The sequence below is a fragment of the Arachis hypogaea genome, chromosome 14, assembly GCF_003086295.3.
Source record: "Arachis hypogaea cultivar Tifrunner chromosome 14, arahy.Tifrunner.gnm2.J5K5, whole genome shotgun sequence".
Lineage (NCBI taxonomy): Eukaryota > Viridiplantae > Streptophyta > Magnoliopsida > Fabales > Fabaceae > Arachis > Arachis hypogaea.
This window is the reverse complement of record NC_092049.1, coordinates 115,257,257-115,280,528: the sequence shown is the minus strand read 5'-3', so window position 1 is coordinate 115,280,528 and position 23,272 is coordinate 115,257,257. Positions and strand designations below refer to the sequence as shown.

The window sequence follows — 23,272 nt, the reverse complement described above, 5'->3', positions numbered from 1 at the left end:
GAGCTTTAAACACAAGGGAGTCTTCATTCACTTGAATGATCAATTCTCCTCTATTAACATCAATCACAGCTTTTACTGTGGCTAGGAAGGGTCTACCAAGGATGATAGATTCATCCATACACTTCCCAGTCTCTAGGATTATGAAATCAGCAGGAATGTAATGGCCTTCAACCTTTACCAAGACATCCTCTACAAGTCCATAAGCCTGTTTCTTTGAATTGTCTGCCATCTCCAGTGAGATTCTTGCAGCTTGTACCTCAATGATCCCTAGCTTCTCCATTACAGAGAGAGGCATGAGGTTTATGCTTGACCTTAGGTCACATAGAGCCTTCTCAAAGGTCATGGTGCCTATGGTACAAGGTATTGAGAACTTTCCAGGATCTTGTCTCTTCAGAGGTAATCTCTGCCTAGTCAAGTCATCCAGTTCTTTGATGAGCAATGGAGGTTCATCCTCCCAAGTCTCATTACCAAACAACTTGGCATTTAGCTTCATGATTGCTCCAAGGTACTTAGCAACTTGCTCTTCAGTAACATCTTCATCTTCTTCAGATGAAGAATACTCATCAGAGCTCATGAATGGCAAAAGTAAACTCAATGGAATCTCCATGGTCTCTGTGTGAGCCTCAGATTCCCATGGTTCCTCATCAGGGAACTCCATGGAGGTCAGTGGACGTCCATTGAGGTCTTCCTCAGTGGAGATCACTGCCTCTTCCTCCTCTCCAGGTTCGGCCATGTGAGACGTGTTTATGGCCTTGCACTCTCTCTTTGGATTCTCTTCTGTATTGCTTGGGAGAGTGCTAAGAGGGTGTTCAGTAATTTTCTTACTCAGCTGACCTACTTGTGCCTCCAAATTTCTAATGGGGGACCTTGTTTCAGTCATGAAACTTTGAGTGGTTTTGATTAGATCAGAGACTAGAGTTTCTAAGTCAAAGTTGCTTTGCTTAGAATTCTCTGTCTGTTGCTGAGAAGATGATGGAAAAGGCTTGCTATTGCTAAACCTGTTTCTTCCACCATTATTGTTGTTGAAACCTTGTTGAGGTCTCTGTTGATCCTTCCATGAGAGATTTGGATGATTTCTCCATGAAGGATTATAGGTGTTTCCATAGGGTTCTCCCATGTAATTCACCTCTTCCATTGCTGGGTTCTCAGGATCATAAGCTTCTTCTTCAGAGGAAGCTTCCTTAGTACTGCCTGTTGCTGCTTGCATTCCAGACAGACTCTGAGAAATCATATTGACTTGTTGGGTCAATATTTTATTCTGAGCCAATATGGCATTCAGAGTATCAATCTCAAGATCTCCCTTCTTCTGAGTTGTCCCATTATTCACAGGATTCCTTTCAGAAGTGTACATGAATTGGTTATTTGCAACCATTTTAATGAGTTCCTGAGCTTCTGCAGGCGTCTTCTTCAGATAAAGAGATCCTCCAGCAGAGCTATCCAATGACATTTTGGATAGTTCAGACAGACCATCATAGAAGATACCTATGATGCTCCATTCAAAAAGCATGTCAGAAGGACACCTTCTGATCAATTGCTTGTATCTTTCCCAAGCTTCATAGAGGGATTCACCTTCCTTTTGTTTGAAGGTTTAGACTTCCACTCTAAGCTTGCTCAATTTTTGAGGTGGAAAGAACTTTGCCAAGAAGGCATTGACTAACTTTTCCCAAGAGTTCAGACTTTCTTTAGGTTGTGAATCCAACCATGTCCTAGCTCTGTCTCTTACAGCAAAAGGGAAGAGCATAAGTCTGTAGACTTCAGGGTCAACCCCATTGGTCTTGACAGTGTCACAGATTTGCAAAAATTTAGCTAAGAACTGATGAGGATCTTCCAATGGAAGTCCATGAAACTTGCAATTCTGTTGCATTAGAGAAACTAATTGAGGCTTAAGCTCAAAGTTGTTTGCTCCAATGGCAGGGATTGAGATGCTTCTCCCATAGAAGTCGGGAGTAGGTGCAGTAAAGTCACCAAGCACCTTCCTTGCATTGTTGGCATTGTTATTTTCGGCTGCCATGGCTTCTTCTTCCTTGAAAAGCTCTGTTAGGCCCTCTAGAGAGAATTGTGATTTAGCTTCTCTTAGCTTTCTCTTCAAGGTCCTTTCAAGTTCAGGATCAGCTTGAACAAGTATGCCTTTATCTTTGTTCCTGCTCATATGAAAGAGAAGAGAACAAGAAAGTAGGGAATCCTCTATGTCACAGTGTAGAGATTCCTTGAGGTGTCAGAGGAAAAGAAGAATAGAAGGAGGAGGTAGATAGAAGAGAATTCGAACTTATCAAGAGGGATAGAGTTCGAATTGCACCTTGAGGAGGAGTGTTAGTCCTTTAAATAGAAGGTTGTGAGAAGAGGGGAAGAATTTTCGAAAATAAATTAAAAAGATTTTGAAATAATAAAAAGAAATTTGAAAATTTGATTGAGATTTTCGAAAATTAAGATTAGGAAAGAAATTAAGTGATTTTTGAAAAAGATTTTGAAATTAGAAATCAAAAAGATATGATTGAGAGTTAATTTTGAAAAAGATGTGATTGAACAGATATGATTGAGAAGATATGATTAAAAATCAAATTAAAAAAAGAAAGTTTTAAAATTAAAGTTGATTACTTGACTAACAAGAAATTAAAAGATATGATTTCTAAAATTTAAAATTTGATCCTTTCTTAATAGGCAAGTAACAACTTGAAAATTTTGAAGTAAATCATTAATAGTAGCAAGGATTTTCGAAAATAATAAAAAAAATGGAAAGAAATTGATTTTGAAGAGATATGATTGAAAATATATGATTTGAAAAAGATTTGATTTTGAAAAATTATGAAAATTTGAAAAAGATTTGAATTAAAAACAAAATCTTCCCTCTTGTGTCCTTCTGGCGTTAAATGCCCAGAATGGTATCCATTCTGGCGTTTAACGCCCAAAATGGTACCTTTTTGGGCGTTAAACGCCCAGCCAGGTACCCTGGCTGGCGTTTAAACGCCAGTCTTCCTTCTTCACTGGGCGTTTTGAACGCCCAGCTTTTTCTGTGTAATTCCTCTGCTGAGTATTCCGAATCTTTAATTCTCTGTATTATTGACTTGAAAAGACATAGTTTTGAAATTTTTTTAATGATGAGAAATAATCAAAATGCAACTAAGATCAAATAGACAATGCATGCAAGACACCAATCTTAGAAATTTTGTATTAGAGACTCTAACAAATTGAGAATGCATAAGAAAAACAACAAAACACACAAAACAAGAGAATTTAAAGATTAGAGCAAGTAAATCATCAAGAACAACTTGAAGATTAATAAAGAACATAATGCATAAATTCAAAAAAATACAAGAAGAAGAAAGTCATGCAATTGACACCAAACTTAAAATTAGACACTAGACTCAAACAAGAAACATAAAATATTTTTGATTTTTATGATTTTATAAAAAAATTTTTGGTTTTCGAAAATTATATGGAAAAAAGAATAAAGAGATTCAAAACTTTTAATAAGAATTCTAGGAATCATGCAATGTTAGTCTAAAGCTTCTGTCTAAAAAGATTAGACATGGCTAGCCAAGCTTCAGCAGGACATTACATTCAGCAGCTAAATTGATGAGAATCAATCAGCTTTTGTGATGATAAGAACATCACCTTGAAACTCTAGAATTCATTCTTAAAAATTCTGAGAAATAAAAAGAAAAGTGTAACACCCTAACTACCAAAGCTCACGCTTCCGGCTGCGCGACTCTGATAGCCCGGACATTACGACGACTTTTATACTATTTAATACTAAAATATGAGCCTGTTTGAAACTTTAAACCGCAATACTGCTCCCAAAAATACTTTTGCTATACAACGTACATCCATGCATACCATACAACGTACAGAAACTCATAAAGAGTACATACATATATATAAATATTATTACAAGCATTAACCAATACAATTCCTATCCCTCTTACAGAATATATATCAAGATAAAGGCGAGGGTACAATAAACCATAACTAAAACAATACAGAGCATCACAACAACAATTAAATAAGCTCTTCGTAACTTCTGCGCCCATATCCTGAAAGGGGAAAAATGTAGGGGGGGTGAGAACATCATCCTCGAAAGGGTTCTCAGTAGAGGGTTTTTGGGAATTACTGTAATAGGATACATAAAGATAACCGCACCAGTGATTAATAAATGTCTTATGCCTCTTTTTAAAAACAACAGTTTTCAATAAGGTAAAGTCGGAAATCTTTTCTGAAAGAGGAACCGTTCAATTCTCAAAAACACCAAAAGCCTTTCAAAAAGGTTTATCTATGCTGAACCAAAATAGCCTTTCATATTTTTCCAAATCAGAAACGCAAAACCGAAACCAACCATCGGTCCATCTCAATCCAACCATGGCCCTAGGCCCAAACAATCCAACCACGGCCCTAGGCCCAAACAATCCAACCATCAACCAAATCACCACAATCCAACAGAGTCCCAATTGCAAACACAGATAGGAAGTTCAAGCACAAACAAACAGTTACAGCAAGTAGAACAATTAGCAGTTAATCACAAAGGCAAACCAAGTACAATATGCACACCCAAACAATGTCACATAGATGCATATGATGCATGCCTGTCCCTAGTGGCTGATGATATCATCTGTCGGTTATATAGCCAACCCGACACGTCCTGGTAGCTAACCATGGACAGAAACACCCATCGCGGAGCAAGTAGGTTTGAGCTACAACCCCATTGCTACTACCCGCTCAACCCAGAGCCAGTGGAATAACCACTACTGCGGCTACTACCCAGGCGGGTGTTTAAAAGCTCAACCTGGAGCGAGTGGAATCACCACTACTACCGCTACTACCCAGGTATCTCAAACATATATTCATTCAGTTCCAGCCATGGATCAACATCCATCTCAGCCATCCGGCTTAAATTCAAAATTCATAGTCAGCCATACGGCCCATAACTCATTCGGCATTCAGCCATAAATCAATATCATACACAGCCATTCCAGCTCACGGTTCAATCCAAAACCAGCCAATATTCATAATCATACACAGCCATTCCGGCCCATAACAAAACAACACTTCCACCGTTCAACATCATTAAATTCATAAAACCGGAATTTAAGCCATAAATTACTTTTCTCAAGCCGTTTCACTCTGAAATCAAATTTCAACTCTTTTCAGCCTTGGCTTTTAAGATCTCATTTTCTCAAATCATCTCAGGCTCATAAGCCAAATTTACTCAAAGTGAGTCTCCTTTTGAAAACAAAGCCACTCTCGGCATTCTCTTTCCAAAACTTCCAAAACCATGGCAAGTTAAGGATTTATTTCAAAGTATTCAAAATCACTCATCCAACAATGGGATTTTATAACAAAAGCTTCTCGGCAGAGTCCCAATTCTTTAGGAAAGGTCATCTTACATCAATTCTTTAAAATTCATTGAAACTCTTAAAATCATAGATTCTTGGTTCAAGTAAATAAAACTAAATTTATTATGAAACTGAACTATACAAAATCACGAGTTCCAACCCGGTCCAAAATCAACTCATTTGAAATGGAACCAGTTCATTTGAATCAAACCGCTTTCAGATTTCTTTTTGGAACCCATTTTTCCAACTCTTCTAAAATGCCTCAAACTTGATTACTCAATCAAAAATCTAGGTTCCTTTAAAAATCACTAAAAACTCATTTTTATATTAAAATCAATATTATAGCATCATTCTTTCCTTCAGTGATTCAAACGGTAAAAATAGTTCAGTTCTAAATAAGCCGAACTCAACGTATAAGGTTCATCAAATAAATTAAGCTTGAAAACATAAATATCCTTTTAATAAATCAAATAATACAATCTCTCAAATCCAACCTTTTTTTTTAAATAACCTTTCAAACAAGACTAAGAGTTTATAGAAATTTCGGCAGCACCTCCCCTAAAACTTGGACTTTTGCCACACGGTTCGAGTCCCAACTAAACCGTTCCTCATTCCTTTTCAACAACACAAAACCAGAAATCAATTCAAAGCAAGCTAAATCCAACAATCGCCTCAGTGGCGTATCTCAAGGATACCATTTCAAAATCAACTCAATATCAATCGATTTAACTCATTTCCAAAGCTTTAAAGAATCAGTTCGGTAATAAATCATTTGTCCATAACCAAGTCAATTAAAGTAAACCAGGCTGAATTCAAAAGTGCATTCGACTTTTCACATCATTGAAATAATTGACTCAATTCAAACCAATCCTCAACGGTTTAAACTCATATTTCAAATCTTTAAAGAATCAACTTTAAAACATTACATTTCATAAAGCCGCACAATAATTTAGCCAAACCAACATCCATAATCATTCGAGTCAATCAAATAATACATAAGGCAATTACAATCACCAAATACACCATATCTCACATCAGTATCCATATGTAATAATTCCAATACATAAAACATAGTTTTTGGAAAGCGCCCCTACCTCAAAACTCAAATTCCATAACCCAAACGCGTCACATAATCCTTTCTGCATCGACCCGAGATCAACAATCAAAATCCCGGCAGCCAAAACCTTAGTTCCAAGCCACTTTCGCAACAGTCTCAACACTCTAATCGCAACATACAACAACCGAAACTCAATCGTATAGCAATTAACGCCACAAACCTCAGCGTGAGATAACAGAATAGTAACCAAAAGACTTTCAAACCGAAAATGCTTACCGAACCGAAGGAAAAACGGCTGAACCGAAACGGCGGCGGTCTCCGAACCGGTTCGGTGGTAACCCGGTAGCCACCTTAAGCGGCAGCGATGACCTGAACCATATGCAGTGACAATGAGGTTCCCAGAAACTCAACGGAAAGGAGAACCAGCTTAAAATCCTTACCGACGAGGCCTTTCGCCGACAGCAGCAGCATTTCCAGCGGCAGAGGCTTACCGGCTCACCTTCATGAGCGGTGACAAGGCCCCCAACAGCAACTGGGCACAGCGGCAGGAACAGCTCCGCGACGGTTCTCCTCTGGCGGGGCTCCCCCTCTCTTCCTCGCGACAACACCGGCGACGCTGGCGGCGAGCAATCTGGTGACTGGGCGGCGCGACCCTTTTTCCCTTTCGCGGTCCCCCCTTCACCTCAGATTTGCTCTGTGACGGTGCAGGGATGGTGGCGCGGCTGGACTGGGCGTGGCCTCAGTGGCAATGGCGAGGCAAAACGGCGACCCACGACCACCCTCTTCCTCGCGTAGCCCTCTGTTTCGACCTCTCTCTTTGCCTTGGACCTGACGGCGGACTCCAAGGCGGCGCGATGCGGTGAGCTTGCAGCTGCCACGACGGACTATGGCGGCAGCCTCACAGCCGGCGGCGACGCTGTTAGGCCACGGCGGCAAGGCACGGTGGCGGCGGTGAGGCGCGATGCTCTTCTCCCTCTCCTCCTCTCTGCTTCTTTCTCGGTTTCTTCTGTGGTGAAGGGAGTAGTGTTTGCATTGCGCCTGTTAGGTTTAGTGGGAGAGGGTTTTGGCTGAAGCAAATGGGGGGTAGGGTTCATTTTCTTTTTGAAAATTAGGGTTAAGGGCATTATGGTAATTTCACATAAAATTGGGAATAATATAGTAGTTGAAACCCAATGTAAATCCAACACTTATTGTATATAGAAAATACTATTTGCTCATCAATTTTTACAAATTACTTTCAATAAAATGCCCAAATCAAACAATTAGAAATAATATACTTAATTTCTTCATTTTTCCAAAATAGCAATAGTAATATTTAAAATATTACTTATCTAATCTAAATCATATAAAATCCTTATTATTTCATAACTATCAACTTTATAATTCAAATATAGAAAATAATCCAATAATTATAAAATTGGATAATAATCATAACTTATCTCAAGTTCAATAAATCAAAACTTGCCTTAATTATCCTTAATAAAATAATCTCTGAAATTAAGGCTATAAATAACTATATGATTTGAGACTTGATCATAATAAGACTTTTCAAAGTTCTGGGTCTTACATTCTACCCACCTTATAAAAATTTTCGCCCTCGAAAATTGATACAAAATGAAAGAAATTCCATAACCGTTCACCCTTGAACACATTTAAGGAAGAAGCAAAAATATCTCAAAATATAATCATATATACGATTTTCAAATACTTTGATTGTCATATGCATAAGGGTGCAAAGGTAGGAGTGTGATTGCAAAGCAAACGTTATAAGATAGGCTCAATGAACAAGGTCATATGATCTCAAAGCTTTACAAAACTTGAGGTGCCAAAATAGGGTGCAAATCAAGATAGGCGTTCACAAAGTAAAGTGGTAATTAGTTTGGTAAAAGGCTGCAAGGCATGTTGGTATTTAAACAGCGGCATAACGTTCGCTGACAATCCTCGTCCCCACTTCAGAACTTCAATTTCCCAACTCCACCAATCATTTTACAACCTCATAGCCAATCATAGGCCTAACAACCGCAACCCGTTCGCAAGGGACAAAACACCCACAACTCATAACATTGTACACCTACCGCCCCAGCTTCCGTATACACCTATCACGTCTTAAAGAACTAGTGCATCGCGTCACTACGTCTACAAGTCGCACGTGATGTCAAAACAATTCTCGAGTCTACTCAGAAGAATACGAGGTCTTAAAAAAAGAGACAAATGTCAAGGACAATACTCATAGATTTGAAGGAATATATCCAATTCCAGATGAACAAGGATGTTCAAACAATGAAGTTTGCTAGAAATAGATCAATTTACAACTTCAAAGATAACCCTTGGATCAGAAAAAAAGTTCAATAAGATCAATAGGAAGAAAACCAGCGCACCAGTTTGAAACAAACTCAAGCCAAGTCGAAGAAGTATAAGGTTTACACAAGAGAATATTTCAAACCCAAGGCAAAGCTCACAGAACTCAAGAGCACAATTACAAATACTTTCGAATACATTGTTCATGAAGGAACCGAAAATTGCGGAAAAACCACTTCGTAGTCTAAAAGAAAGGTTAAGTGACAAACATTCTCCAAGAGAATAACAAAAGCAATAATGTGGCTTTGCTGTAATACAATTTTATGTTGAAACAGATCATGTAGAATTCTAAAAACAAGGTGCACACAAGTTTGGCTAAAAGCTAAAATATTTCCTCAAATATTTTAGAAAGATAATTAGGTGCACAACTTAACCAAAGGCAATCATAAAACTCAAAAAAGAAATCAAATGCTTGTTCAAAAATTCCCAAAGTTCATATTCAAACAAGCGTGTATAAAATCAAGGCAAAGACGAAAGAGAAAATTAAACTCTTTTTAGAAAAGAAACTCCGAAGTAAAAATTTGCTTACAATTTGGTAAAGGAAATAAGTGGTGCGTTACAAACGGACAGGTTTCCATTAAACCACGAAGCTATTCAAAACTTCATTTAAAATAGCACATGCCAACTAAAAATCAACTTTGTCAAAATTGAACAATGGTTTTAATATCCATCAAGCAACAGAAAATAAATTTCGTTTAATATTTCTTCAAAGAGGATTCAAAACCCATTTAACCAAGGCTCAAAACAAGACTCCAAAAGTGTTCTTGAAATCACCATCTCAGAAGAACATCCAAATAGTTTAAGATATACTAAAAAGGAGTCAAGCCATACTAGAAAGGATCTTAAATTAAAATAGTCCAAACAAGATCCACTAGACATGAAACATCAAACAAGTTTTAAATTGATCCAAAAGAATACAAAAGTCATAGAAAAAGACAACTCAATCATTTGTAATTTCTCAAGGATAAAATTTTTGACTAAAAACTCTTGTAGAGATAATGAGAGAATAAACAATGCACTAACTTGAAACGAATCAAACTGACTCACATAAGGATGAGATCCACAAGAGAGGACAAACCAAGATCAATGGTAATGTTTACAAGATGTAAAAGATTAGTTAAAAACAGAGTCACGTATGACATTCATAGAGGTGAAAAGCTTAAGAAGGAACGAGTCCGTTCATAAGAAGAAAGCTATGAGTCCAACATTTTCAAAAGAACAACAATGGCATAAACCATGTAGTATGCTAAACCAAACTCAATTCAAAATAAGTTAAGTAAAGCTTATCAAACTAAACTCAACCAGGATAAAAATGAAAAATTCTTTCTTTCCAAAATTTTGAAAAATATCCAAATACATAATCAAATGAAAATGTGCATTGGAACTATAGTAAAGTTACTAGAAAGTCAAATTGTAATTTTAAAGTAAAATGCAGTTCCATAAACCAGTAAAAGTACAGGCGAGGTATTAGAAATAAATAGTTGTCAAACTGTGTAAGAAATTTTCAAAGTTTCATATATAGATAAGTATACATCTATTCAACGGCAATTTTCATAAAAGTCTCAAAACTGGTTGTAATCACTATCAAAAAAGAGAAAAACCGAATCAACAATTTCTTTAAGAATGGACTCGAAATCCCGGAGTTAAAAATGCACAGCGCATTAGGACAAGTTCAAAGTCATATCAAAGAATACATGATTCAAGAAGAATTCAAATAGAGGAAGTTAGATGCAACAAGGATTTTAAGCAAGCATATGCTCTTAAGATCAAACAAGATTGCATATGAATAGAGAAACAGAGTGGAAACATCAAATTAATTTTCAAGAGGAGTAGCAAACAAGAACTTCAAGTTAGGCTATGAAAGAACAGGTCGACTCGAACAAAATCCAAAACACACAACTGAATAGCCTCGAGAAATAGTTTCCAACGTTCCCAAAACCCGCGATTCGCTTTGCTCAAAACTCGCATATTATCTATGATAACCCATTAGTGCTTTCATGTACATAATTCACTAGTATTAAGCCGACCAAACTTAATACCAAGAATCATGCAATGCAAGACTAACAGCGTTAATCAATAGATCGTCATGTGCATAAAGCTCTAATTCTCGTCATCCGACAAGACCTAATACATGACAAAAGCTTAAGGTATGCAATTGAAGCATAGTCGGTCCATTCCTCAGGCTCTACAGGAAGGACTGCTCTAATACCATAATGTAACACCCTAACTACCAAAGCTCACGCTTCCGGCTGCGCGGCTCTGATAGCTCGGCCATTACGATGACTTTTATACTATTTAATACTAAAATATGAGCCTGTTTGAAACTTTAAACCGCAATACCGCTCCCAAAAATACTTTTGCTATACAACGTACATCCATGCATACCATACAACGTACAGAAACTCATAAAGAGTACATACATATATATATACATACATATATATAAATATTATTACAAGCATTAACCAATACAATTCCTATCCCTCTTACAGAATATATATCAAGATAAAGGCGAGGGTACAATAAACCATAACTAAAACAATACAGAGCATCACAACAACAATTAAATAAGCTCTTCGTAACTTCTGCGCCCATATCCTGAAAGGGGAAAAATGTAGGGGGGGTGAGAACATCATCCTCGAAAGGGTTCTCAGTAGAGGGTTTTTGGGAATTACTGTAATAGGATACATGAAGATAACCGCACCAGTGATTAATAACTGTCTTATGCCTCTTTTTAAAAACAACAGTTTTCAATAAGGTAAAGTCGGAAATCTTTTCTGAAAGAGGAACCGTTCAATTCTCAAAAACACCAAAAGCCTTTCAAAAAGGTTTATCTATGCTGAACCAAAATAGCCTTTCATATTTTTCCAAATCAGAAACACAAAACCGAAACCAACCATCGGTCCATCTCAATCCAACCACGGCCCTAGGCCCAAACAATCCAACCACGGCCCTAGGTCCAAACAATCCAACCATCAACCAAATCACCACAATCCAACAGAGTCCCAATTGCAAAAACATATAGGAAGTTCAAGCACAAACAAACAGTTACAGCAAGTAGAACAATTAGCAGTTAATCACAAAGGCAAACCAAGTACAATATGCACACCCAAACAATGTCACATAGATGCATATGATGCATGCCTGTCCCTAGTGGCTGATGATATCATCTGTCGGTTATATAGCCAACCCGACACGTCCTGGTAGCTAACCATGGACAGAAACACCCATCGCGGAGCAAGTAGGTTTGAGCTACAACCCCATTGCTACTACCCGCTCAACCCAGAGCCAGTGGAATAACCACTACTGCGGCTACTACCCAGGCGGGTGTTTAAAAGCTCAACCTGGAGCGAGTGGAATCACCACTACTACCGCTACTACCCAGGCGTCACAGTCTCTGACCTGGAGCAACTGGGACGAACCACAACCCTTGCTACTACCCAGGTATCTCAAACATATATTCATTCAGTTCCAGCCATGGATCAACATCCATCTCAGCCATCCGGCTTAAATTCAAAATTCATAGTCAGCCATACGGCCCATAACTCATTCGGCATTCAGCCATAAATCAATATCATACATAGCCATTCCGGCTCACGGTTCAATCCAAAACCAGCCAATATTCATAATCATACACAGCCATTCCGGCCCATAACAAAACAGCACTTCCACCGTTCAACATCATTAAATTCATAAAACCGGAATTTAAGCCATAAATTACTTTTCTCAAGCCGTTTCACTCTGAAATCAAATTTCAACTCTTTTCAGCCTTGGCTTTAAAGATCTCATTTTCTCAAATCATCTCAGGCTCATAAGCCAAATTTACTCAAAGTGAGTCTCCTTTTGAAAACAAAGCCACTCTCGGCATTCTCTTTCCAAAACTTCCAAAACCATGGCAAGTTAAGGATTTATTTCAAAGTATTCAAAATCACTCATCCAACAATGGGATTTTATAACAAAAGCTTCTCGGCAGAGTCCCAAGTCTTTAGAAAAGGTCATCTTACATCAATTCTTTAAAATTCATTGAAACTCTTAAAATCATAGATTCTCGGTTCAAGTAAATAAAACTGAATTTATTATGAAACTGAACCATACAAAATCACGAGTTCCAACCCGGTCCAAAATCAACTCATTTGAAACGGAACCAGTTCATTTGAATCAAACCGCTTTCAGATTTCTTTTTGGAACCCATTTTTCCAACTCTTCTAAAATGCCTCAAACTTGATTACTCAATCAAAAATCTAGGTTCCTTTAAAAATCACTAAAAAATCCTTTTTATATTGAAATCAATATTATAGCATCGTTCTTTCCTTCAGTGATTCAAACAGTAAAAATAGTTCAGTTCTAAATAAGTCGAACTCAACGTATAAGGTTCATCAAATAAATTAAGCTTGAAAACATAAATATCCTTTTAATAAATCAAATAATACAATCTCTCAAATCCAACCTTTTTTTTAAATAACCTTTCAAATAAGACTAAGAGTTTATAGAAATTTCGGCAGCACCTCCCCTAAAACTTGGACTTTTGCCACCCGGTTCGGGTCCCAACTAATCCGTTCCTCATTCCTTTTCAACAACACAAAACCAGAAATCAATTCAAAGCAGGCTAAATCCAACAATCGCCTCAGTGGCGTATCTCAAGGATACCATTACAAAATCAACTCAATATCAATCGATTTAACTCATTTCCAAAGCTTTAAAGAATCAGTTCGGCAATAAATCATTTGTCCATAACCAAGTCAATTAAAGTAAACCAGGCTGAATTCAAAAGTGCATTCGACTTTTCACATCATTGAAATAATTGACTCAATTCAAACCAATCCTCAACGGTTTAAACTTAGATTTCAAATCTTTAAAGAATCAACTTTAAAACATTACATTTCATAAAGCCACACAACAATTCAGCCAAACCAACATCTATAATCATTCGAGTCAATCAAATAATACATAAGGCAATTACAATCACCAAATACACCATATCTCACATCAGTATCCATATGTAATAATTTCAATACATAAAACATAGTTTTTGGAAAGCGCCCCTACCTCAAAACGCAAATTCCATAACCCAAACGCGTCACATAATCCTTTCTGCATCGACCCGAGATCAACAATCAAAAATCCCGGCAGCCAAAACCTCAGTTCCAAGCCACTTTCGCAACAGTCTCAACACTCTAATCGCAACATACAACAACCGAAACTCAATCGTATAGCAATTAACGCCACAAACCTCAGCGTGAGATAACAGAATAGTAACCAAAAGACTTTCAAACCGAAAATGCTTACCGAACCGAAGGAAAAATAGCTGAACCGAAACGGCGGCGGTCTCCGAACCGGTTCGGCGGTAACCCAGTAGCCACCTCAAGCGGCAGCGATGACCTGAACCATATGCAGTGACAATGAGGTTCCCAGAAACTCAACGGAAAGGAGAACCAGCTTAAAATCCTTACCGACGAGGCCTTCCGGCGATAGCAGCAACATTTCCAGCGGTAGAGGCTTACCGGCGCACCCTCATGAGCGGTGACAAGGCCCCCAACAGCAGCTCGGCACAGCAGCAGGAACAGCTCCGCGACGGTTCTCCTCTGGCGGGGCTCCCCCTCTCTTCCTCGCAACAACACCGGCGACGCTGGCGGCGAGCAATCCGGTGACTGGGCGGCGCGACCCTTTTTCCCTTTCACGGTCCCCCCCTTCTCCTCAGATTTGCTCTGTGACGGCGCAGGGATGGTGGCGCGGCTGGACTGGGCGTGGCCTCAGTGGCAATGGCGAGGCAAAACGGCGACCCACGACCACCCTCTTCCTCACGTAGCCCTCTGTTTCGACCTCTCTCTTTGCCTCGGACCTGACGGCGGACTCCAAGGCGGCGTGACGCGGTGAGCTTGCATCTGCCACGACAAACTATGGCGGCAGCTTCACAGCCGGCGGCGACGCTGTTAGGCCATGGCAGCAAGGCACGGTGGCGGCGGTGAGGCGCGATGCTCTTCTCCCTCTCCTCCTCTCTGCTTCTGTCTCGGTTTCTTCTGTGGTGAAGGGAGTAGTGTTTGCATTGCGGCTGTTAGGTTTAGTGGGAGAGGGTTTCGGCTGAAGCAAATGGGGGGTAGGGTTCATTTTCTTTTTGAAAATTAGGGTTAAGGGCATTATGGTAATTTCACATAAAATTGGGAATAATATAGTAGTTGAAACCCAATGTAAATCCAACACTTATTGTATATAGAAAATACTATTTGCTCATCAATTTTTACAAATTACTTTCAATAAAATGCCCAAATCAAACAATTAGAAATAATATACTTAATTTCTTCATTTTTCCAAAATAGCAATAGTAATATTTAAAATATTACTTATCTAATCTAAATCATATAAAATCCTTATTATTTCATAACTATCAACTTTATAATTCAAATATAGAAAATAATCCAATAATTATAAAATTGGATAATAATCATAACTTATCTCAAGTTCAATAAATCAAAACTTGCCTTAATTATCCTTAATAAAATAATCTCTGAAATTAAGGCTATAAATAACTATATGATTTGAGACTTGATCATAATAAGACTTTTCAAAGTTCTGGGTCTTACAAAAAGTACCTAATTTAAGCAACAACATGAACTGTCAGTTGTCCAAACTCGAACAATCCCCGGCAACGGCGCCAAAAATTTGGTGCACAAAATTGTGATCATCAACAATGGCGCCAATAGAATTGGAGCTCTTAAACGTGAATCACACTTTGTCACAATTCCGCACAACTAACCAGCAAGTGTACTGGGTCGTCCAAGTAATACCTTACGTGAGTAAAGGTCGATCCCACGGAGACTGTCGGCTTGAAGCAAGCTATGGTCACCTTGTAAATCTCAGTCAGGCGAATTCAGATGGTGATGGAGAATTGATAATTAAAAGATGAATAAAACATAAAATAAAGATAGAGATAGAGATACTTATGTAATTCTTTGGTTGGAATTTCAAATAAGCGTATGAAGATGCTTTGTTCCTCCTGAACCTCTGCTTTCCTATTGCCTTCTTCCAATCATTCATACTCCTTTCCATGGCAAGCTTTATGTTGGGCATCACCGTTGTCAATGGCTACTTCCCGTCCTCTCAGTGAAAATGTTCTACGCACGCTGTCACCGCACGGCTAATCATCTGTCGGTTCTCGATCATGTTGGAATAGGATCCATTGATCCTTTTGCGTCTGTCACACGCCCAACAATCGCGAGTTTGAAGCTCGTCACAGTCATCCCTTCCCAGATCCTACTCGGAATACCACAGACAAGGTTTAGACTTTTCGGATCTCAAGAATGACCGCCAATAATTATAGCCTATACCACGAAGGTTCCAATCTTAGATTAGAAACCCAAGAGATACACATTCAAGCTTGTTTGCATGTAGAACGGAAGTGGTTGTCAATCACGCGTTCATAGGTGAGAATGGTGATTAGTGTCACATAATCATCACATTCATCATGTTCTTGGGTGCGGATGAATATCTTGGAGAAGAAATAGACTTGAGTTGAATAGAAAAACAATAGTACTTTATTAATTCATGAAGAACAGCAGAGCTCCACACCTTAATCTATGGTGTGTAGAAACTCCACCGTTGAAAATACAAAAGTGATAATGGTGTAAGCATGGCCGAATGGCCAGCCTCCAAGGTCTAGGGACTAAACGTCCAAAGATGAAAATACAATAGTATAAGGTCCTATTTATAGAGAACTAGTAGCCTAGGGTTTACAGAAATCAGTAATTAATGCATAAATCTTCTTCTGGGCCCACTTGGTGTGTGCTTAGGCTGAGCATTGAAGCTTCCATGTGTAGAGACTTTTCTTAGAGTTAAACGCCAGCTTTTGTGCCAGTTTGGGCGTTTAACTCCAGCTTTTGTGCCAGTTCTGGCGTTAAACGCCAGAATTCTTGAGCTGACTTGGAACGCCTGTTTGGGCCATTAAATCTCGGGCAAAGTATAGACTATTATATATTGCGAGAAAGCCCAGGATGTCTACTTTCCAACGCAATTGAGAGCGCGCCAATTGGGCTTTTGTAGCTCCAGAAAATCCACTTTGAGTGCAGGGAGGTCAGAATCCAACAGCATCTGCAGTCCTTTTTCAGCCTCTGAATAAGATTTTTGCTCAGGTCCCTCAATTTCAGCCAGAAAATACCTGAAATCATAGAAAAACACACAAACTCATAGTAAAGTCCAGAAAAAGTGATTTTTATTTAAAAACTAATAAAAATATAATAAAAACTAATTAAAATATACTAAAAACATACTAAAAACAATGCCAAAAAGCGTATAAATTATCCGCTCATCAGGGCCCTCCTATCCACTGATGCTCAAAGCCTTGGATCCCTTTTATTCTACCCTTGCCTTTTGGTTTAAAGGGCTATTGGCTTTTTCTGCTTGCTTTTTCTTTTTTTTTTCTTTCTTTCTTTTTTTTCACATTTTTTCTTTTTTCTTTTTTTTTTCTATTCACTGCTTTTTCTTGCTTCAAGAATCATTTTTATGATTTTTCAGATCATCAATAACATTTCTCCTTTTCCCTCATTCTTTCAAGAGCCAATAATTTTAACATTCATAAACAACAATTTCAAAAATGTGCACTATTCAAGCATTCATTCAGAAAAACATAAAGTATTGCCACCACATCAAAATAATTAAACTGTTTTAAAATTCGAAATTCATGTACTTCTTTTTCTTTTTCAATTAAAAAAATTTTTCATTTTAGAAAGGTGATGGATTCATTATCATAGCTTTAAGGCATAGACATTTAGACACTAATAATCATGTAATAAGACACAAACATAAATAAACATAAAGCATAAAATTTGAAAAACAGAAAATAAAGAACAAGGAAATTAAAGAACGGGTCCACCTTAGTGATGACGGCTAGTTCTTCCTTTTGAAGATCTTATGGAGTGCTTGAGCTCCTCAATGTCTCTTCCTTGCCTTTGTCGCTCCTCTCTCATAACTCTTTGGTCTTCTCTAATTTCATGGAGGAGGATGGAATGATCTTTGGTGCTCCACCCTTTTTCTTTCCTTTCTTCGGCTTTTCTTCCTTCTTCAACTTAGGACAGTCGGATTTGAAATGTCCCGTTTCCTTACAGTTGTAGCATGTCACCTTGCTGAGATCTTTCTTCTATTTTCTTGAACTGCCTCCTTTGCCTCTCTCTTTGAGCTTCACCATTTTCCTGAATTTTTTGGCAAACAACACAAACTCATTTTCAGAATCACTAGATTCTTCATCCAGGGGGTTAGTCACAGATGTAAAAGCAATTCCTTTCCTTTTTGAATCCTTTTTCAAATAAGTGTTTTCAAGAGCAAGAAGATTTCCTCTCAATTCATCATATGTCATAGAATCAAGACCACTACTCTCAGAAATTATTAATGCTTTTGTTTCCTACTCTTTTGTGAGACATCTCAACACTCTTCTCACAAGCACAGATTCAGGATACTTGATTCCCATAGCATCCAAGCCGACAATGATGATGTTGAAGCATTCAAACAATTCATCAATAGATTATCCTTCCTTCATTGCAAACATTTCATACTCTCTGTTTAACATATCTATCTTGGTCTTCTTTACAATGGTAGTTCCTTCATGAGTCACTAGAAGTTTGTCCTAGATTTCCTTTGCCGTTGTGCATCGTGATACCCGTCGGTATTCCTCGAAGCTGATAGCACAGTTGAGTAAGTTGATGGCCTTGGCGTTGAGCTCAACCTTCTTTCTGTCTTCTTCAGTCCAGCTTGCTTCTGGTTTAGGAGAGACAACTCCTTCGGCACTTGTGACGGTTGGATACTAAGGACTGGTGCACGAAATTGTGTATGCCAATATTAATGGACTATTTCTCACAACTTCGCACAACTAACCAGCAAGTGCACTGGATCGTCTAAGTAATACCTTACGTGAGTAAGGGTCGAATCCCACGGAGATTGTTGGTTTGAAGCAAGCTATGGTTATCTTATTATTCTTAGTCAGGATGCCAACAACAGTGTTTTTCAAGTTCAATTGTAAAAAGTAAAAGGGCATAAAATAAATACTTATTGTGCAATAATGGAGAATATGTTAGAGTTTTGGAGATCCTTTGTCATCTGAATTTCAGCTTTTTTCTTGTACTCCTCTTCACACACGCAAGGCTCCTTCCATGGCAAGCTGTATGTAGGGTGTCACCGTTGCCAATGGCTACTTCCCATCCTCTCAGTGAAAATGGTCCAAATGCTCTGTCACAGCACGACTAATCATCTGTTGGTTCTCGATCATGTCGGAATAGAATCCATTGATTCTTTTGCGTTTGTCATCACGCCCAAAAATCGTGAGTTTGAATCCTACTCGGAATACCACAGACAATGTTTAGACTTTCTGGATCCTCAAGAGTGGCCGCCAAAATATTCTAGCTTATACCACAAAGATTCTGGTTAAGGAATCTAAGAGATACTTATTCAATCTAATGTAGAGCGGAGGTGGTTGTCAGGCACACGTTCATGGATTGAGGAAGGTGATGAGTGTCACGGATCATCACCTCCTTCATAGTGAAACGCGAATGAACATCTTAGATAGGAACAAGCGTGTTTGAATGGAAAACAGAAATAATTGCATTAATTCATTGAGACACAACAGAGCTCCTCACCCCCAACAATGGAGTTTAGAGACTCATGCCGTCAAAGAGTACAAAGTTTAGATCTAAAATGTCATGAGGTGCAAAATAAATTTCTAAAAGTTGTTTAAATACTAAACTAGTAACCTAGGTTTACAGAAAATGAGTAAACTATGATAGATAGTGCAGAAATCCACTTCTGGGGCTCACTTGGTGTGTGCTGGGGCTGAGACTTAAGCTTCTCACGTGCCTGGGCTATTTCTGGAGTTGAACGCCAGGTTGTAACCTGTTTCTGGCGTTAAACTCCAACTTGTAACCTGTTTCTGGCACTGAACGCCAGACTGTATCATGGAACTGGCATTGAACGCAAGTTTACGTCATTTATTCTTGAGCAAAGTATGAACTATTATATATTGCTGGAAAGCCCTGGATGTCTACTTTCCAACGCAATTGGAAGCACGCCAATTGGACTTCTGTAGCTCCAGAAAATCCATTCTGAGTGCAGAGAGATCAGAATCCAACAGTATCAGCAGTCTTTTTTTAGCCTGAATCAGATTTTTGCTCAGCTCCCTCAATTTCACCCAGAAAATACCTGAAATTATAGAAAAACACACAAACTCATAGTAAAGTCTAGAAACATGAATTTTGCCTAGAAACTAATGATAATATACTAAAAACTAACTAAAACATACTAAAAACTACATGAAATTAACCCCAAAAAGCGTATAAAATATCCGCTCATCACAACACCAAACTTAAACTGTTGCTTGTCCCCAAGCAACTAGACAAATAAAATAGAATACAAATAAGTCACGAAGCAATAATATCTCCGAGTTTTTGAGTGAAGCTCAGATTCTAATTAGATGAGCGGGACTAGTAGCTTTTTGCTTCCGAACAGTTTTGGCATCTCACTTTATCCATTGAAGCTCAGAATGATTGGCATCTATAGGAACTTAGAATTTAGATAGTGTTATTGATTCTCCTAGTTCAGTATGTTGATTCTTGAACACAGCTACTTTATGAGTCTTGGCCGTGGCCCTAAGCACTTTGTTTTCCAGTATTACCACCGGATACATAAATGCCACAGACACATAATTGGGTGAACCTTTTCAGATTGTGACTCAGCTTTGCTAAAGTCCCCAATTAGAGGTGTCCAGAGTTCTTAAGCACACTCTTCTTTTTGCTTTGGACCTTGACTTTAACCGCTCAGTCTCAAGTTTTCACTTGACACCTTCACGCCACAAGCACATGGTTAGGGACAGCTTGGTTTAGCCGCTTAGGCTAGGATTTGATTCCTTTAGGCCCTCCTATCCACTGATGCTCAAAGCCTTGGATCCTTTTTATTACCCTTGCCTTTTGGTTTTAAGGGCTATTGGCTTTTTCTACTTGCTTTTTCTTTTTCTTTTATTTTCTCCTTTCTCTCTCTCTTTTTTTTCTGCAAGCTTTTGTATTCACTGCTTTTTCTTCCTTCAAGAATCATTTTTTTTTATTTTTCAGATTATCAAATAATATTTCTCCTTTTTCATCATTCTTTCTAGAGCCAACATATTTAACATTCATAAACATCAAATTCAAAAGACATATGCACTGTTCAAGCATTCATTCAGAAGACAAAAAGCATTGCCACCACATGTAAATAATTAGAATTTTTCTTATTAAAAACTCAAAAAAAAATATTGCCTCCTTATTCTAAAGAAAATCTGCTATTTTATTCATGTTTAATGATGATGAGAAAAATAAATTATAGCTTAATTAGAGATAAAATCAAAATATAGATACTAATTACTAATTACTACTATAACTTCTAAGGTAAAACTCAAATAAGAACAATTATCACAGAGTTAAGGCTAAGATTAGAACTCAACAACCTTGAGTTTGGGGGGTGGATGCCTCTTTAGTCTGTGGAGTGCTCGGCCCTTCAAGGGATAGTTTCTAACGCTTTAATTCCTTCAGTTCACGTCCTTGCTCTTCTTGTTCTCTGAGCAGTTTCCAGAGCATGTTGTTTTGATTTTGCTGTTCTTCTTTTATTTGGTCCTTAGCTTCTTGCAGCTTAGTAACAGATGCTTCAAGATGTTCCCAATATTCAAATTGAGGGATTTCCGGGAGAAATTCCTGTGCTCTCCTCTTGATGGGGTCATCCTGTACTTGTTGTTTTTCCATTGTGGTTTTAGTGATTGGTTACTCCACTGAGATATACTCCGTTATTCCCATCCTTACTCCAGCATCTTTGCAGAGCCAACCTGGCATCTTTAGAGTTCTTGTTTGCAATTATGTAAAATTCACATGAAATCAGTTTATGAACTTCCACTTCTTTTTCCAACATAATGCAATGGATCATCACTGCTCTTTTAACGGTGACTTCAGAACGGTTGCTAGTGGGCAATATAGAACGCCCAATGAAGTCCAGCCATCCTCTGGCAACTGGTTTGAGATCTTCTCTCTTGAGTTGATTTGGGACGCCCTTGGTGCTGGTAGTCCACCTGGCTCTAGGGATGCATATATCTTCTAGAATCTTGTCCAGGCCCTTGTTTGTTCTCATCATTCTCCTATTGAGGTAGTCTGGGTCATCTTTCAGCTGAGGTAGCTTAAAGATCTCCCTGATTTTGTCAGGGTGGATGTGAACAATCTTTCCTCTAACTAAAGTTCGATAGTCATAGAGGGCAGTTCCAGATATTCTCTACCTGTCTGTTTGCCACATATTAGCGTAGAACTCCTGAACCATATTCCTTCCCACTTTTGTTTCAGGATTAGCTAGGATTTCCCAGTTTCTGTTTCGAATTTGCTCTTGGATCTCCAGATATTCATCTTTTTTCAGATCGAACTTGACTTCCGGAATCACTGATCTTAGACCCATTATTTTGTAGTAGTGGTCTGAATGTTCTTTGGTTAAGAACTTCCCTTGATTCCAAAGTGGTTTTGGAATACTCTCTTTCTTGCCTCTTGGACTGGGTTGTTTTCCTTTAGAAGCCATGATCTTAGTGGGTATGGTTTAGTGATCACGGATAAACACACCAAACTTAGAGGTTTGCTTGTCCTCAAGCAAAAGAAAAGAAAGGAGAGGGATAGAAGGAGAGCTAGGCGCAACTTGTGGAGGAGAGGGGGAGAGGCCGAACCAATATTTAAGGGGTAGGGGGGTGGGTTTCGAAAATTATTTGAAAAAGATATGATAGAAAAAGTGATTTAGAAAAGATAAGTATGATATGAAAAGATGTGATTTAAAATTGAAAAGATATGAAAGATATTTGAAAGAGATAAATCTGGATTTTGAAAAAGATAATGTGAAGATTTGAAAAAGATATTGATGAGTTGAAAATATTTTAGAAGGAAAAGAGATAGATTTGTTTTGGAAAATTTGAAAAAGAGTTGGATTGGATTGAAAAAAAAAGATTTGTGTTTATGGATTAAGATACATTTGATATTTTTAAAATAGGGTTTTTAGAAATTAGGATTAAAAGTTTTTTGGAATTGAGAGTTTGTAACATGTTTATGCAAGAAATCATGAATTGAAACATGAAAATTAAAATTAAAATAAAAATTGTGAAGTAGAAACGAATTTACCTCCTCCCCACCATCCTAGCGTTAAACGCCTAAATACTGCATGTTTTGGGCATTTAACGCCCAAATGCTGCTTCTCCTGGGCGTTCAACGCCCAGCTGTTGCTTCTTTCTGGCGTTGAACGCCAGGAACTCCTCTGTCACTGGGCATTTTTCTGAACGCCTAGGATACTGTAAATCTGGCGTTAAATGCCCAGAAGGTGCTTCTTTCTGGCGTTCAACGCCCAGAAGATGCTTCTTTCTGGCGTTTAACGCCCAGATGGCTATCCTTACTGGCGTTCATCTCCCAGTGGATGCTTCTTTTGGGCGTTCAACGCCCAAAATAGCCTTTTACTGGTGTTTTCTTGCCAGTGAGCTCCTTTTTTTCTATTTTGTGCTCTGAATCCTTCTGTA

General features: G+C 38.2%; 1 non-coding gene across 1 annotated transcript; it reads left to right on the top strand.

The window, feature by feature from the left end:
* The first annotated feature begins 1,501 nt into the window (after window positions 1–1,501).
* On the top strand, window positions 1,502–1,609 carry LOC112745069 (small nucleolar RNA R71). The gene has a single exon (XR_003173016.1). It is a non-coding gene; the product is annotated as a small nucleolar RNA R71 (small nucleolar RNA).
* The last annotated feature ends 21,663 nt before the right edge of the window (window positions 1,610–23,272 follow it).